The following is an 18,630-nucleotide window of genomic DNA, read 5'->3' as shown; positions in this document are numbered from 1 at the left end:
ACAGAGAAAAACCCAACAATCATATGACCCCCTATGAGCAAGCACTTTGGCAACAGTCTTCTTGAGCTCTTCTCTAAGCCCTTGCTATTACTCCAGCTTCTCGTGTTCATTTTTTGTGATTTTGCTGTCACTCGGTATAGCAACATCTGTCACTATAGCCATCTTCCTCAGCTTGCCCTCCACTACTACTTCCACTTGGTTAGGCATCACCAGTTTTTCTGTCTGTATTTAAAAGTCCCTCATGATCTCACTTTGAATATTTGTCACACTTAAATGTTTCAGATCAAATAGATCACAAAAGTTAACACCAAATGTAGTTTCTGAATTAAGATGTTTATTAACAATTGAAAAAAAAAGGAAGCCTACATATTCCTGTGCGAAAAAGGGATTGCTCCCCCAACAATTAACTGTGGTGTTTCTTTGTGAAGCTGAGTTCTCTTTCTTCATTACTGTCACAACTGTTCTCAAGAAATCACTCAAACAGGACCTGCTTGTCAAAGTGCAATACCAATCCTCAAAAGCCAGACGTGATGCCGTGATTAAAGGAAACTCAGAAACAAATGAGAAACAAATAAAAAAAACATAATAATGCTTTAAATGTACTTTTACTTGGTTACTTTTTGACACTTTACAGAAAACAGTTTGTACCACTTTCCACAAGTCTATGAGTTCAGCAAAGCATCTACAGTAGGGAGTCATTATATGTAAACTACTTGGGAAGGATTTTTCTGCTTTCATCAGTGTAGTACAGAATCTTGTTAATTCTGTGTTATTACAAGGAAAAAATAGCATCAGATGATGGAGCATGATTTATTTACACAGTTTAAAAAGATGTATCATTCATTTGTTTTAAACAGCTCTTTCTCAGCAGTTGTTCTTTCAGTGTCTCTTCTCCTAAAGTCTCCCTCCTCTCCAGTCAGCTGCCAGCTACAAGTTTCTACCCTGAGAGAGCCACGATCTTCAGGAGGAAAGATGGAAGGACATCCATGAATGTGTTTAAAGGAGAGATTTTCTATAACCATAATGTGACCTTCCAGACAGATTACAGTATCCCATGCTCCGTGTGAAAACAGAAAGGGGCTACTGTATAAAAATGGTTCTTAAAGAACCATTTTTAAAAAGGTTCTTTGAAAAACCATTAAAGGTGCCCCAAAGAACCATTTCTTGATGGTTCTTTGGGGCACCTTTAAAGGTTCTTCAATGAACCACTGAAAGAAATGGTTCTTCAAAGAACCATTGTTTGAAAGGTTCTTTGTGGCACCAAAAAAGGTTCTTCTATGGCATCAGTCTAAAGAACCACTTTTGGTTCCAGTTGGAACCTTTATTTTTCTGAGTGTAGTAAGAGAAAAAGTAACATGGCTTTCTTTTTCCAAGGTTACAACTCAGAATCTAACATGTGTCTGTTTTTACTTTCTCTTTGCAATTCTTCCCTCATTTTCTGTCCTCCAGGAGACTCCCTCCTCTCCAGTCAGCTGCCACGCAACAGGTTGCTATCCTCAAAGAGCCGTGATATTCTGGAGAAAGAATGGAAGGAGCTTCAGTGCTCTGGTGGGGTTATACAGTACTGTGAGATCTTTAAGCTAAGATGGGGCATGAATATGTAGGAGAACAATTCTTACATGTTAGAGAGACTCCAAGATTTTAAGGCGTAGTGCGAGTTCACATAAGCCAGATCACATTGATGAACAGGTCATCATTGAGTAAGAGAGAAATGTGGTATAGCTGGTGCCTCAGTTAGATTTGATATGGAAATACGCACTGGAAGAGACCAGAATACTTAAATCAGCCCTCACATTTTTCATTACTTTTACTTATTTTTTCCAGCCAAATGTTAAACATGAGGTAATTTTCTAATCAGATGTTATAGATGAGGTTTCCAGTGAATGTAAAAAGTAGAAATGCAAACCAGAATTTCACTGCTGCAATTGTCTGTAACTAACTGCATACACTTCAGTAATTATTTAATTTATTTCTTTTTATATTCATACTAGAAAAAAAAAGCAATATCTGACTAATATTTCATATTATCAGTTCCATTGATATCGTACAGATAAGAATATTGGTAACAGCATTGTTTGTTTCTGTGGGTATGTTCTTGGTATCTTAGCAGTTCTTGTCATTACCGCTTGATTATAGTACACCTGAACTATCCAGTGCTGGCTCTGCACTTAGGATGTATCATGATTTAATAGTTCGTTAGTTTTTATTTTCATGTGCTATGAAACAAGTGTGTGTTTCACTTTACATGTTTGAACCTTAGGGGTGACACAGCACTTTGTATTGCTAGAAAAACTTTTTAATTGTGGACCCTTTGCTGTCAACTATTTTAATGTTTGATATTGGCAGACCTTAAAGAGATCATAGTTTTGTTTTATGTATGGTAATGTTCAAAGTCTTTGGCCCCTCCACATATCTTTATATTTTGCTGGGCAAATTTGGTTACCAGGAACAGTAATTTCTTGACAAATGTGCAATCATACAGGTGTGGTGAAAAGTTTAGATTCACTCCTTATGGGTATGAGTGTTATGGGAATTTGGGTTTTTAATGATTTAGCTGAACTGTTTTTTGTTTTTTTTACCTGAATGGTATGATTGTACAGTATTGTATCTTTAATGACTTTAAAAAGCAAGAATTGGGTGCACACGTTTTTAATTTACTGAGGAGAACAAACAGCTATATGGCAGCTGTGTCACTGACAACTGACAATCTAAATGTTCTTGCTTAACAATGACTGTAAAAAAAATCAACATTGATCAGAAACTTTTATTCCTCATTTATGCAAACAGATTGAAAATTGGAATTATTTCAAATATACAGTTATGTTGTTTAAAAATGTTCAGTATAAATGAGTTTTTAGCTTCAGCCTAAACTGAAAATGTATACACAATCTGAAGACAAATAAAACAAAGCTCAAAATCAAGATCTTTTTTTTAATTTTTTGTTTTTTATTATTTGTTGGTAATAATTTCATGTGGTCTTTAGTGAACAGTTCCACAAGTTCTTGTTACTCTTCTGGGCTTTTAAATAAAGCGAGTAATCTTCTTTGTAACGCCAAGTAAACTTTAGCGTACACATGAAAACATCCTAGAGAAGATATTTGGTCTTCTCAATGGGGCCTTACTTTTGAAAATTCTGACAATCATTTTGTCAAGTCTTGGATTTCCATTATTCATAAACCCCAGGACATTGTCAGCACCTCTCCACTTTTCCCGGAGTTCATTGTATACTGTCACAGTGAGATCTTCCATGTTCTCCAAGGAGATTTCAAGATTTTGGGACACAATTTTAGCCCAGATCTTTTCGGTAAGCCTCTGTATAACTTCTTCAGCTGGACGCCATTTCTTCAACCCCTTTATGTTGCTCATTGCGTGCATAACCAGATCTCTGGCAAGGCGTTCCACAAGTTCTCTGTACTCGTCTCGGTTTTTAGATAAAGTGAGTATTCTTTTGGGTAATGCCAGCAGATGTCTGGTGAATGTTGGGACAGTAATATCATCCTCAAGCTCTTCCTTCAGACTTGAAATCAAATCTTTTTCCTTGCACTTATGCGCTCTACAAAGATTGGTGAAAATGGCTTTCGCCATACTGGGCAGCCTCTTTGGACATAGATCCAAATGTTTTCCCTCAATTTCAGGCCAGATTTTCTCAAGCAGACGATAACAGTTGGGAATCCTTGTGGAGTCTTTGTGTTTAGGGGAGACTTTCTCTAAGGCCCGTGAAACTACCAACTGAGTAAGTGCATAAACAAACATTTTTTCTGCAGACACATCATCAGATGCCAGACTGATGACAGAAGAAGAATCAACTTCTGACTCATGTACAGCTGGAATCACAGGCTTTTCCACGGGACAAGCTTCTATTTTGTCCCAGTGTTTTGTATCAGCTGTGGGCTTTTTCTCCATACAGCTTTTCTTTGGTTCTGCTGTGGCTTGGGATTGTGTGTCCACATGCTGAAGACATTTGCCGGCCTCTGTCTTCAGTTCTGCAGTATCTGTTTTTTTATTATCACTGCAGTTGTCTACAGATATTTCTTTCAGGATGCTGTCTTTTCCTCCTTTTGCCTCCGTTTCCTTGCATTTATCAACGTCTGACTCATATGCAGCTGGCATTGCAGGCTTTTCCACGGGACAAGCTTCTATTTTGTCCCAGTCTTTTGTATCAGCTGTGGACTTTTTCTTGATACAGCTCTTTCTTGGTTCTGCTGTGGCTGTGGTTTGGGATTGTGTGTTCACATGCTGAAGACTTGCACTGGCCTCTGTCTCCAGTTCCGGAGTTTCGGTTTTCTTATCATCACCACAGTTGTCTACAGATATTTCTGTAACCATGTCTTCCTTTGCTGGTGTTACCCCTGTTTTCTCATGGGAATCAGCGTCCACTGACTCAAGACACTCCTCTGTCTGTGTGGACACCGGAGCTCCCTTCTCCATGGTTGTCTCTGTTGCATCCACTAACATGGAGCAAAGTGATGTTGTGGCAGGTATGTCTGCTCTTTGTGAACTAAATGTGTTTAAATGTTGCTCGCTGTTCTGATGCATGAATGCGCTCTGAACTAAATCGCAGGTGTTTATGGAGTTCTGGAGTTCTATTTATAGGGTCGTCTCCTGTAGGCCCCGCCCACTGCCCTTTGATGATCGCCAAGCCCCGCCCACATCGAATGACTGTTGCCTAGCAATCGCTAGATGATAGTAGCACGGATGGGCACAGCCACTGTGACGTCATCCAGTGTTCTTGATCAAAGAGAAGTAAGTGTTGGCTTTCTTGCCGCGCAGCAATTGATAACAAAGAACCTTGAAATGTGTTTTTAGCTAAACTTTGACACAGCTGCAGGACATATATATATACAAAGCGGGTGATCGTGGCTCAAGAGTTGGGAGTTCGCCTTGTAATCGGAAGGTTGCCAGTTCGAGCCCCGGCTTGGACAGTCTCGGTCGTTGTGTCCTTGGGCAAGATACTTCACCCGTTGCCTACTGGTGGTGGTCAGAGGGCCTGGTGGCGCCAGTGTCCGGCAGCCTCGCCTCTGTCAGTGCGCCCCAGGGTGGCTGTGGCTACAATGTAGCTTGCCATCACCAGTGTGTGAATGGGTGAATGGGTGGATGACTGGATATGTAAAGCGCTTTGGGGTCCTTAGGGACTAGTAAAGCGCTATATAAATACAGGCCATTTACCATTTACATATACATATAGTAGCTTCTCATTGTTATTAATGTCCTGCAATAAATAGATAAATACAAAAAGGGTTTTAAAAAGTGTGTAAGAGCCAAAGTGAATGTTTCTGTTTTGTTTATTTATTGTGGTGGCACAGGTGTTTAGATTTTCCTGCACCTCAGGTGATCGCGTGTTATTTACGTGACACAGGCGTACTCATCAGGGAGGAGGTGGCTCGGGTGTTCACCCACTATTTTCACAACAGTGATGTGTATATATGTGTGTTGTGGGTGCACAAGTATGCATATATGTCTGTAAATTGTATATCTTTTGACGTATTACTGGGGTTAAATAAATAAAAATTACATGCATTATGTAATGTAATTGTAATGAATTTCTGAGTGAAGAAAAAGTGTTGACTATTAATTACTAAATAGTGGAAAGGGGGTGGGATTAAATAAGCTTATGCTTCTTCCTAGTCCTTTTGAACATGTAAGTTACTTATAAATATTGTTGCTTTGTTTTCCTTTTGTTTGTTTGTCTCTTTTTTCCCCTGTTGTTTTTATTTAAACATGTTTAAAATAAAGATTCAATACAAATACAAATGCTCACAAACGATGTAAGTTAATACATGCGCTATTTGTTTTGATTGAAAGCAAACGTTTATTGTTTAAGTTTTAAATAAATACGTGAAACACAAGTGGGACTTAGTATGGCTTATTGGAGACGCGTCACAGTACAGAAACAAACTCATCCGGCAGCGGCTTTATTTGTGGATAGAAGTCGCAACAATGGGTTAAGATATTTTCAAGATTTAAATTTAATTGCAGGTCGGCGTCCATGCGTCTGTGATGTCTGAGCGGGCGATGCTTGGACCGACGCGGGACAGCAGCTCCTCAAACTGGGCGAGGGACAGACGGTGGTACCGCTGAAAGTGGCCGTCAGCCAGACGCATCTCCTGGAGCAAGTGGTGAAACTCACCAAACTGCTCACACTCGTGGAGGACCTGATGGACCCAGGTACGGTCAGGATGTCCTTTACGCCGCTGCTCTGCTCTCCACAGTAAATAGAGAAGGGAGACTCTCTCTTCAAACGCTAGATCGACAGCTGCCATCTTGCAAACATACCGTCTGGCACTACTTCCTCCCACATTTCTGGTTCACGCACGTGAAAATTGCATATTTTAACACTAGGAGTCCCAGGCTTCTACCTTTCTACCTTTAAAACCCGGAGAGCAGCCAAATGGCTGGTAGGCTTTTAGCTAAGCTTTAGCTTCAGCCAAGTGGAAGCTAAATTGGCTAGTCATTCATATGTAAATTAGGTTGTTACCTGGGAATTCTGGAGGGAGGGGAGTGGGGGTGTGTGATTGAGGGGGTGGGGGAGCTTCAAAAAGCTGTGAACTTCCTTTTGTGTTTCATCTTGATGCATTCTCAATCATCCAGGGAAATAAAGTCACCAACTGAGTGTTTCAGTTTGCCATCTTAGGGAGAAATCAACACACCTTATATATATATGTGTATATATATATATATATATATATATATATATATATATATATATATATGTGTGTGTATATATATATATATATATATATATATATATATATATATGTGTGTGTATATATATATATATTAAGTAGCTTCTCATTATTATTAATGTGCTGCAGCTGTGTCAAAGTTTAGCTAAAAACACATTTCAAGGTTCTTTGTTATCAATTGCTGAGCAGCAAGAAAGCCAACACTTACTTCTCTTTGATCAAAGAACACTGGATGACGTCACAGTGGCTGTGCCCATCCGTGCTACTATCATCTAGCGATTGCTAGGCAACAGTCATTCGATGTGGGCGGGGCTTGGCAATTATCAAAGGGCAGTGGGCGGGGCCTACAGGACACGACCCTATAAATAGAACTCCAGAACTCCATAAACACCTGCGATTTAGTTCAGAGCGCATTCATGCATCAGAACAGCGAGCAACATTTAAACACATTTAGTTCACAAAGAGCAGACATACCTGCCACAACATCACTTTGCTCCATGTTAGTGGATGCAACAGAGACAACCATGGAGAAGGGAGCTCCGGTGTCCACACAGACAGAGGAGTGTCTTGAGTCAGTGAACGCTGATTCCCATGAGAAAACAGGGGTAACACCAGCAAAGGAAGACATGGTTACAGAAATATCTGTAGACAACTGTGGTGATGATAAGAAAACCGAAACTCCGGAACTGGAGACAGGGGCCAGTGCAAGTCTTCAGCATGTGGACACCGGAGCAGACATACCTGCCACAACATCACTTTGCTCCATGTTAGTGGATGCAACAGAGACAACCATGGAGAAGGGAGCTCCGGTGTCCACACTGACAGAGGAGTGTCTTGAGTCAGTGGACGCTGATTCCCATGAGAAAACAGGGGTAACACCAGCAAAGGAAGACATGGTTACAGAAATATCTGTAGACAACTGTGGTGATGATAAGAAAACCGAAACTCCGGAACTGGAGACAGAGGCCAGTGCAAGTCTTCAGCATGTGGACACACAATCCCAAGCCACAGCAGAACCAAAGAAAAGCTGTATGGAGAAAAAGCCCACAGCTGATACAAAACACTGGGACAAAATAGAAGCTTGTCCCGTGGAAAAGCCTGTGATTCCAGCTGTACATGAGTCAGAAGTTGATTCTTCTTCTGTCATCAGTCTGGCATCTGATGATGTGTCTGCAGAAAAAATGTTTGTTTATGCACTTACTCAGTTGGTAGTTTCACGGGCCTTAGAGAAAGTCTCCCCTAAACACAAAGACTCCACAAGGATTCCCAACTGTTATCGTCTGCTTGAGAAAATCTGGCCTGAAATTGAGGGAAAACATTTGGATCTATGTCCAAAGAGGCTGCCCAGTATGGCGAAAGCCATTTTCACCAATCTTTGTAGAGCGCATAAGTGCAAGGAAAAAGATTTGATTTCAAGTCTGAAGGAAGAGCTTGAGGATGATATTACTGTCCCAACATTCACCAGACATCTGCTGGCATTACCCAAAAGAATACTCACTTTATCTAAAAACCGAGACGAGTACAGAGAACTTGTGGAACGATTTGCTAGAGATCTGGTTATGCACGCAATGAGCAATACAAATGAAGCAGGGAAATTGCCTCTAGGGGCTGATGAAGCCATTAAACAGAGGCTTGCCCAAAAAGTCTGGGCTAAAATTGTGTCCAAAAAGCTCAAAATCTCCTTGGAGGACATTGAAGAGGTCAGCGTGGCAGTATACAATGAACTCCAGGATAAGTGGAAATATCCAAACACTGTCATGCAGTTAATGAAAATTGGCCACCGAAATGTTGACAAAGAGATTGTCAAAAGTTTCATAAGAAATGCACCATTTAAGAGACCAAATATCTTCTCTAGGATGTTTTCATGTGTACGCTAAAGTTTACCTGGCGTTACAAAGAAGATTACTCACTTTATTTAAAAGCCCAGAAGAGTAACAAGAACTTGTGGAACTGTTCACTAAAGACCACATGAAATTATTACCAACAAATAATAAAAAACAAAAAATTTAAAAAAGATCTTGATTTTGAGCTTTGTTTTATTTGTCTTCAGATTGTGTATACATTTTCAGTTTAGGCTGAAGCTAAAAACTCATTTATAGTGAACAGTTTTAAACAACATAACTGTATATTTGAAATAATTCCAATTTTCAATCTGTTTGCATAAACGAGGAATAAAAGTTTCTGATCAATGTTGATTTTTTTACAGTCATTGTTAAGCAAGAACATTTAGATTGTCAGTTGTCAGTGACACAGCTGCCATATAGCTGTTTGTTCTCCTCAGTAAATTAAAAACGTGTGCACCCAATTCTTACTTTTTAAAGTCATTAAAGATACAATACTGTACAATCATACCATTCAGGTAAAAAAAAACAAAAAACAGTTCAGCTAAATCATTAAAAACCCAAATTCCCATAACACTCATACCCATAAGGAGTGAATCTAAACTTTTCACCACACCTGTATGATTGCACATTTGTCAAGAAATTACTGTTCCTGGTAACCAAATTTGCCCAGCAAAATATAAAGATATGTGTCAGGATGAGGGAAACGCCTGCAGCAGCCGCTGTTTTGGGCCCATCCTTTAAGGAACTGCTATCTTTTCCTGTCTACAGTTTTATTTTGTGAGACGGTTTATAATTGTTGTGCCCAAGTAGTCGGGCTTTCGTGATCCCCTGCCCGTGCGTTTTGATGGTTGTTTACAGCGATGTTTGACTTGTTTCAGTCGCCACAGAACTATTCTACATTCCTTTTTGGAGTGCGCTGGGATCAAATATCACAACAACTACATTTGGCTCAGGCAGCAGTTCACCTGTGGGGGTGCAAATTACTAGGATTGTATACTTTTTTTTCTGTTTAATACTTTTTTGTGTATTTTGTTTGACTGTGTGTGGTGTTAAGTGCCCTTGTAGGTTTTTGTGACTTTTAATGTTTTTTTTTATTTGTTTGTTTGTTTGTTTGTTTTGGTTTTTAATAGTAGCCCGGATAGATTTGAAAGGCGTTTTCGTGTGTGAAAACGCTCCGCGTCCACAGTAGCGTTTTCAGTCGTTTTCACAGAGTTGTGCGTCCACATTGAAACAGCCGAAAACGCTTACGTTCCAGTACTGCTCATATGTGAAACCCAAGATGATCTGACCTGCCTCATTTCTGTCTGCCGCTTATTTACTTTCCGGCTTTTTGAAATGTCGCAGCAAAATGTTGAGGAAAAGCACCAAGTTTTTTAAATGGAATAACAATGAGGTACAGTTGTTGCTGCAAGTAACACAAAAGTACAAAGTTGCAAAAGCGAGTGAAAGTTAAAGAATTTGAAGTATAGCTATTTGGAGCATGTACAGACTGATATTAATCTTTAATAGGCTGTCAAAATTGAGAGCAAACAAAACCACTGCTGTATAATGCCCTCCGCTATCTTAGGCTACGTTCACACCGCAGGTCTTAATGCTCAATTCCGATTTTTTGATCAAATCCAATTTTTTTGTCTGCTTGTTCACACTACAAATAAAATGCGACAGCAAACGCGCTCTAGTGTGAACGCTCGATGCGGCCCGCATGCGCAAAAGAAGATGTCATACACAACGCGCTCTGTTTAGACCCAAAGCAAACAATATTGTTTGACTGATGGCCCTTAATAGAAAGACTTCGGACTTTACGTTTCCCAAATTTTGCTTTAAGTTATTTTGTTATTTACATAATAATGTAGATAACCTAATAATGATCCTTATTGCTGTTTTAGAGAGTAGCGGTGCTTCAAAGGATAGTTGCAGATTTCTGTCAGAATCTGCAGATTATATAGTACAAATAAAATGTTCACGTTGTCTTCCCAACAGTTTCACTAACATCTACACGGGATGGCCAGGAAGCGTTCGCGATGTCTTCTCGGGCGCTTCCCCGGCGCTGATAATTGGCGTCTGTCTTGTGTCAGTGACGTAAAAGACGGATTTAATGCGACATGACCGTTCAAACAGCAGTCGCTTTCTAAAACATCAGATATGTATCGGATTCAGTACCACATACGAAAGTGACCCAAATCGGATTTGAAAATATCGGATTTGTGCCGTTCACACTGTCATACCATGATCGGATATGGGTGGCATAGGGTCAAAAAAAATCGGATTTGATGCGCTTTGCCTGCAGTGTGAACGTAGCCTTAGTTTAATTGATCACATGACTGCATCATGCGTCATCGTTTTAGAAAGTCTCCATTTTCGCTGTCCACACTGCCACGGAAAGCACCCTTTTGAAATGTATGTGTTTTCAAAACGCTGTGTTTTCCATCTGTGAAAACGCCATCTCAGTGTGGATGGGAGGCCAAAACGGAGAGAAAAATTAGTGTGGACGTAGCCTTAGGCTTTGTCCACACATCCACATGTACCCGGGTATTTTTGAAAACCCATATTTTTGCACCTTTAGTCCACACGTAAATGGCGTTTTTGGTCACTGAAAACTGAGATTTTTGAAACCACCTGCCAGGGTGGAGATTTTCGAAAACTCCGTTCCTCCAGACAAGCGCAGCGTCAAATGTGTGTGCCTTTTTTGACGTCACACTGTGCGCTATGTTATTGTTTCGGTGAAATGGGATGCCAATGTTCACATTTTGGACAGAGAGGACAGATGGTTTGAAAGAGGAGTGAAAGAAGCCATTTACGTTCACTGTGAGCGAACGTCTTTGAACAGAGGGTGGTTTACGACACCAACTGTCTGCCATCTATAATCCAGTTTTGAGTTCCCTCCCCCAGACGCCTTAACGCCCACTCACTTCCTGGGCCATCTGACCTCAGGAAATTGCATGATAAGGTGGTGCCAGGTTTCACAATGAGCTCACCTGAAACCCTGGCTGATTGGGACCCACACCCATTTTCACACCATGATTAGAGGATCATCGGGGGGTCCTTTTGTCCCTCTTTGGGGGGATACTCCCACTGGGTTTAAATCTGGGACTTTCCGCCATTTGACCTTAGAACTGAAGAAGCTTCTAGGATGAGAGGTGAAATGTCTTCAAGCAGCTTAAAGAAGTCCAGACGCTTTTCTTTGCAAGCTCCTTTGACTACGATGACCTGGATGACTGAGAACCTCCACAGACAAATATGGCATATACATTTTTTTTATACAAGTCCCACAATCATATACATCATCTGCATCAATGTGGAAATCTTTTTAACCCTTTGGGTTATTTTTTGGTTCTGGGATCCTAATGTTAGGACTAGAGATGGCACAATACCACTTTTTTATGTCCGATACTGATATTATAAATTTGGATATCGGCAGATACCGATATGAATCCAATATAGTGTGTTTTATAATCAATAAAACTCTTTTTTTAATATCTTGCTGCATTTTGTATGGGTCCAAACTCAAGTTTAAAAAAAACACTAATGCTATTTTGTTATACCTGTATGCAAAAAATACACTGCACCGAAAATATTTCATAGTTCAGCAAAACTGATGAATCTAATAAACTTAAACCTACTCCATCCTCCCTATTCTGGTATTTAAAAGAGTAAGCAACCTAACTAATAGGGTTGCAAACTCCCAGCAAAAAATAAATAAAAAAAGGGAACCACCCCCCACCTCATGATGCTTAATCGACGTAATCAACTTAAATTTGATGCAGTGTGAAAAAAATGCACAGAAATCAATTATTTTTCTACAATATTTAAATAGATTCAACATCTTTCTTCAACAGAATTGCAGAATGCACAGGTGGTACCTTCCCAAAGGAAAAAGTACTATAGCTTACAAGGGTATATTAGACTTAATAGTTACTATATACAGTAATGGTCTTCTATACTTTTTACATCAAATTAAAATTTTGGGTGTAAGATTCAGATAATTATTTATTAAAAGCCAGACATTTTAAAAGAGAATATGAAAGAAAAGTATATATTTGTGCCCCCCTTTTCCCTGTTCATGCCCTATCGGCCCCCCTGGCTAAACTTTGCTAGATCCGCCCCTGCACAGTTACCAGCCGTCAGCTACGTAGAAAAAGATCCTGGTGTAGAAAGTAATATTAAATAAATTCTAACAACAGATTATCAAGCTTAAACATGCTGCTGTTGTTCAGCCGCTTGTTTCCTCTTTCTGGCACGAACAAACAAGAGAGATGGACTCGCGACAGAAAAGCCGATCAGCTGATCATTAATCAGTTTCATGATTTAAGTAGCAGCAGGAGAGGGAGGGGGAGAGAAGAGGCAGTCGCTCCATATATCGGTTGATAAGCTTAACGCTGGAATGCTTTACAAACATTCAGAGATGAACTTACACACTTGCTTTACTTCTCTCTGGGATCACTTTCTTGGAGATGAAATGCCGGTTTGGTGGCGAGGCTCCAAATGCTCAACCAGACCGTGACAGGTCCTGCACGCCACAGCCGCTCTATCACTTGATGCATAATGCTCCGACGTGCTACGGTTATGAGCCGAGTTACGCCAGGTCGCAAGTTTTGTGAGGTGCTTTTTTGATATTTAATGGATCGGATTACATTTTTTATTTCTCTCCGATATTCGATCCAGTAATTTAGGTCAGTATCGGACCGTCCATCTCTAGTTAGGACCTATGAAACACATCGTGCAGACTCTTGGATGTTAGAAGACAACTGATGCTGCTCATGAATAAGACTAAAGGTAGGAAGGTGTCCTTTATAACTAAACCTTAAGTTTTATATCATAGTTTATAATATAGCACGTGTATTTCAGTAATAGCTTCTTTATTTCAGTATAGTGGTGTGCGACTCTTACCAGTTTGTCCTTGAAAAATCCACACGAGTCCAGATTTCCGAGGACATGGCACGTGGAGTCTGATACTCCTATTAGTTATCCAAGTCATCCAATTCTTTTGTAAAGGGAAAACAAACATTCATGTCTCCGGTAAGTTATCTCAGGGACAACTGTTTAATTCATAGCAGCTTCTGCAGTAACCATGGTAACCACGGACACTGAGCGGATGGTCCGATGCAGGTCAGACTTTGGGAAGTTATCCCTCAAGTTTCTTTAAAAAAAAAAGGCTCAGCTGTGCGGCTGTTTGTCAGAATATGTTTTATATGAGCAGCGTGTGATGCTCACTTCACTGAATGAAGAGCAAACAGTTAGTTGCATTGTTACGAGAACATGCGCGTATTAATTTCATGATTTATTAAATGTATAAATGTTAATATAGCTACATGCAAAGAAATCAAACGGTGTCCATAAATTATGTTTAATTTTTACATTTTTTGAGTTAATCTGAAATCATACAGTTAATCTGTATGATTTCAGATTAACTCAAATAGATTTTTACAATTTTGTTAGATTTCAGTTATACACTCAGACAGATTGCAGTCAGTGGAATTTAAAAGAGTTAAAATGATATTTTGTATCAGCAAAACAATACATTTATTTGATTTATTTTTAGTCTAGCACTGAAATTTAGAATTCAGCAATACACAGAGCTCAGCTTTATTTGGAAGGTTATTACATTTACAGTGGATTTAAGAATTTGGGATCCCAGGTGGTTGATATTGTACAACAACAAAAACACGTGTAAATCACGCAAAAGGAAAGCAACACTGCCCTCTCCTGGTTAAATTAAAGTTATACACAATGACTATTTTTGGGTCAGAGAGAGAGAGGGCTCGATTGTGACGTGTACGCCACAACGTTTGATTTCTTTTTTTTTTTATTATGTTTTTATTTTTGTTATATGCTATGTTTGTATTTCCAAGAAGTCTAGATCCCTAAATTCACTAAATTACATTTTCTGCCATCTGATTGGCTGATTACATATTTGTGTTAATAAGCAGTTGAACAGGTGTACCTATTAAACTGGCCAGAGAGTATAGGCCTTGAATTTGGTTATGAATCTTTCAGTCCATTTTTTTCTTTCTTTCTGCTATTCCTCTGCTGAGAGAAGCTGTAGAAGTGGAGGGTTTTATTATCATTCAAATGTCTCAGTGAATACAGAAGAAAAAAATGACCACAAAGCAAGAAAGCAAGAGACAAGGCTAATCAAAAAGGTATTGGGTGAAGCACGTGCTTATTATGCCAACCCTTTTAACAAAAGATAATTTAGCAAGCAGCTCATTTACATATACATATTTTTTTCTTAATAAATAAATAAATTTAGGTATGTATTGATATGTGCTGGCTGCACAATGATAACCTCCAATTATTAAATCAATAGTATTAATACCAACATTGGTATTGGTCAGTAATAGCGTGGTTAAATCAATTCTCAGTCAATTTTCTCTTCTACGTTCAGAAGACTGTTTCAGTTTCATCAAAGATGTGTCTGATATGTCTGTGAAAGCAGCTTAACCATAACTGCTTTGCTGCGTTTTGTTGTTGTGTCATCACGTGACTCAGCCATGCTGCACAAACACAGGGGAGGCTCAAAACACTGAATGTAATGGGAGAGAGAAAGCGGAGCATACTGTGGGTTTTTGCAGTGACCTGTGGGGGCTTTACAGAAAGGCAAGCAGAGCTGCTCCCCTCCCCCAGTGGCTATTATCAATATGTATATATATTCAGTACATTATGCATTCAGTACATAGATTTGCCTATGTAATTTATATATCTGTGTATCTGTGTCAGCACTTGATGAGACTGGCCCTGTATTTCTCAGATCAGTGTGTTGTTCATTCAGAGATGTTCTTCTGCTTGGTTGTAATGGGTGATTGTTTGTTACTGTTGCCTTCCTGTTAGCTCAAAGTAGTTTGGCTATCAAGAAGATTCTGTAAGTTACCGAGTGATGAATGCATCAATTAACGATAACATATATGTAAGTTGCAAGAAGTAGATTTTTTTTCAGAGCTCTAACAGAATTACAAATGTTTAAACTAAGTAATTTTTTTTCTGCTTTTTAATCTAAATTAAGCCACATATTTACTTCAATAATGTGACAATGATTAGTAACGTTTTATAAAACATTAATAAAAAACAATAATGGAGGTAACTGTGACAGCAATGGAAGGGGACCAGAACTCAAAACAGAGTGGATTAAAAACCTTATGAAGAACGATCCTCGGCACCTGGAGTGGATATCAGTTGTAAGATGTGCTGAGATCTCATCTGTCTCTCTTTTTCAGGTGTTCATATTTTGCAAAGAATGAATAGCTGTGAATGGGGTGTTGAGACTGGAGAGATAAATGGCTTCAATCTGTATGGGCATGATGTAGAAAGTCTTCTATCATTTGACCTGCAAACAGTGACGTGGATCGCCACATCACCACAGGCTGTCACCACCAAACTGCGATGGGAAGCTGAAAAAGCTCAGTTCGAATATGTCTTTCTGTTTCACTTTTCCTTTGCAAATGAGAACATCATCATCAAATTGGACAAAACACTAAACTGCAGTGGTTGTAACACTACAGTTTAGTGTTTTGAAGACAATAACTATGCACTCTAGCTTTTAGAGCAAATCCTGTCACTTTGCTTTTTAATCAATGTATTAATCAATGTACAGTAACTGTGTTATATTAGCCTGGGTTAAAACTGGGATTAAGTGATTGTGTGAGCTATGAGCACTTCTTTCAACCCAAAATATTAGCACAAAAGAGATAAACCCTCTCTCAATACTGATTACTTACTGTAAGCATTATGTGTTCTTGCAGCCTCAAGTATGGCACACCATACATACTTAAGAATTAGTTTCTCATTGTTGTAATTACTGAAACTTACTTAGCAGTTGCTATTGTTTTATTCTGTGTTTGTTGCCAATGTGTGTCTGCTCTTGTGGTATATGACGACCAAGCACTCTTTGATATCAAGTCATCCCACAAAACTTGGATAAAGCATAATGTGGGTGATCAAACCTCAACCCCTCTACGATCACTGGTGTTTAAACCAGCACACTTGTTTACTTGCCTGCTGTCATCTAATCTTTCAGATGAAGGGGGAGATGTGTAGGTCTTCTGCTGAGAGCTAAATCTTACCTGAGATGTGGCTGTTGGTTTAATTCTTTCTGCTATTCAGGTGGATTTTTTTTCCCAACTCAACGATCACTGGGGCTTCAGTGGATCCATCTTGCCTTTCCTGCTCATCCGGGTTTACCTAACTTGCTGGTGGTTAAAACATGTTTAAAACCAGAGTATTAGAAAAATGTATAAATCAAGAATTAGAAGAGCAATAATAATAATACTAAAACTCTTGGTTGTTTTGGGTGGATTATCGTTATGAAATTTCATTTAAAGTACTTACTCATCTAAGATGGACTTGTTTTGTTTTGTTTTTATGTTTGTTTGTTTGTTTTGTTTTACTCTTTTGCTTCAAGGCCTGTAAATGAGCTGCTTCCTAAATTATCTTTTGTTAAAAGGGTTGGCATAACACGCATTTGCTTCAGCCAATACCTTTTTGATTAGCTTTATCTCGCACTTTCTTGCTTTGTGCTAGATCTATATTCTGTATTCATTAAGATATTGGAATGCTTATCAAATGTATAAATAAAAAAAAGTAAATAGAACAGACCAGGTGTTGCGATGTGAATGATGGGAACATTTGCCCATTGAGCTGCACCTCTACAACAGTTTGTGAGGAGAAAATTGTTCGTTTGACTCTTATAAATGCTAGATCTCTAATAAACAATACTTTTCAGTTAAATGAATCCTTCACATCTAGTGAATTGGATTTTATGTTTCTGACAGAGACTTGGCTTCGTGCTGGAGAGTTCACCCCATTCTGAGAACTTTTCCTCTTGACTGTATGTTTTCCAGTTCCCCTCGAACTACAGGCAGAGGTCTGGGCCTAACAACTGTATTAAAATCCAGTTTCCGATGTCGACAGTCAACATCTGACCCCTCCTCCACCTTTGAAGTGCAGTCATTTGTCATAAACTGGAATTTTACTTGCTAAATTCAGCATAGAAGTCTTTTTTGAATTTGCAGGGACACATACTGGACCTTGTGTTGTCAATTGGTTTAAACTTTGTCTCACTGAGATTTGTGATACTCCTATTTCACACCGTTTTGCTGTTTTATTTATTGTTATTCAGAATCAGAATACTTTATTAATCCCGAAGGGAATTAGGGTTACAGCAGGCAGCACGCAAATGACGCATGCGCACTTACAAAGGAACCTTCTGACCAACTTTATACAAACATCACATTGGGGAGACATGTCAGAAAGGTAGGCTGATAGGAAAAAAACCACGAAAATACATAACATGAGGTAAGAGGAGGAGAAAAGAAACTCCACTCAGACTGAGCTCCTAGTGGGAGAACAGTTTGATAACAGAAAAAACACCTCAGCACAAAAAGTACATGACTATCAATACACCATAGAAACACAAGACAAGCAACAGGGGTGGGTAAAGGGTAAGAGAGAGCCGGTGTAGACAGCGCATCCGGTCCTGCAGCATGTCTGCGCTGGTCCAGTCGACTGCCATCTTCCCCGGTAGGGCACAAGCATCGAAGGCGTTTGGAAAGGGAGGGGGGATCAGTGTGTGCATATCAGTGTGTGTGTGTGTGTCCAGAGTTCAGCTGAGACAGTGTCCTTCACCCCACCAGGCTAAGTAGTCTTCCAGCCAACCCAGGTGGCCTTGCATGGAATGGGGGGAACAGTATAAACACAGTCGTTATCAGGGTGTTTTGTTCAGCTCCAGCCTTGAGGCCGCAGCTGGCGCCGAAGGGGTCTCCGCATGAAGTGATGGTGGTTTTTACTTTAGTGCGAACAACTCATATGAATTTCAAAGCTGTTCTAACAGTCCGACACTGGTCTCTCAATCTCCCGTTGGAGAGCCGTGAGCTTTCTATGATGATTCTACCTTACACTATGAAGTTACTTAAGGTGACTGTGGTTGTAATTTAATTTAATTTAATTTAATTCATTAATGCAGTCTGTTTTGATAATATTAGGGTGACGATATTTTGATTTCCAAAAAAGAGGACACTTGGCTCAGTCATTAAGAACTTGCTTAAAGAAACATTTTTAACATATTTAAACGATGCCTTCTCTGTGCAGTTAATGAATTGTGAATTGTAGAC

At 39.4% G+C, this 18,630-nt stretch overlaps 1 long non-coding RNA gene across 1 annotated transcript in view; it reads right to left on the bottom strand.

Annotated features, from left to right (window-relative positions):
- Positions 1–12,959, bottom strand: part of LOC146682505 (uncharacterized) — a 73,733-nt gene extending 60,774 nt beyond the window's left edge. The window contains exon 1 of the long non-coding RNA XR_014917674.1: positions 12,940–12,959. This is a non-coding gene — a long non-coding RNA (uncharacterized LOC146682505). The remainder of the gene's footprint in view (positions 1–12,939) is intronic.
- Positions 12,960–18,630: the final 5,671 nt, after the last annotated feature.

The sequence above is a fragment of the Copadichromis virginalis genome, linkage group LG22, assembly GCF_057382275.1.
Source record: "Copadichromis virginalis isolate Kocher_CV1m ecotype Utaka linkage group LG22, C_Virginalis_male_GT1.1, whole genome shotgun sequence".
Classification (NCBI taxonomy): domain Eukaryota; kingdom Metazoa; phylum Chordata; class Actinopteri; order Cichliformes; family Cichlidae; genus Copadichromis; species Copadichromis virginalis.
The sequence above is the reverse complement of the archived record's forward strand: the minus strand, read 5'-3'. Positions and strand labels throughout refer to the sequence as shown.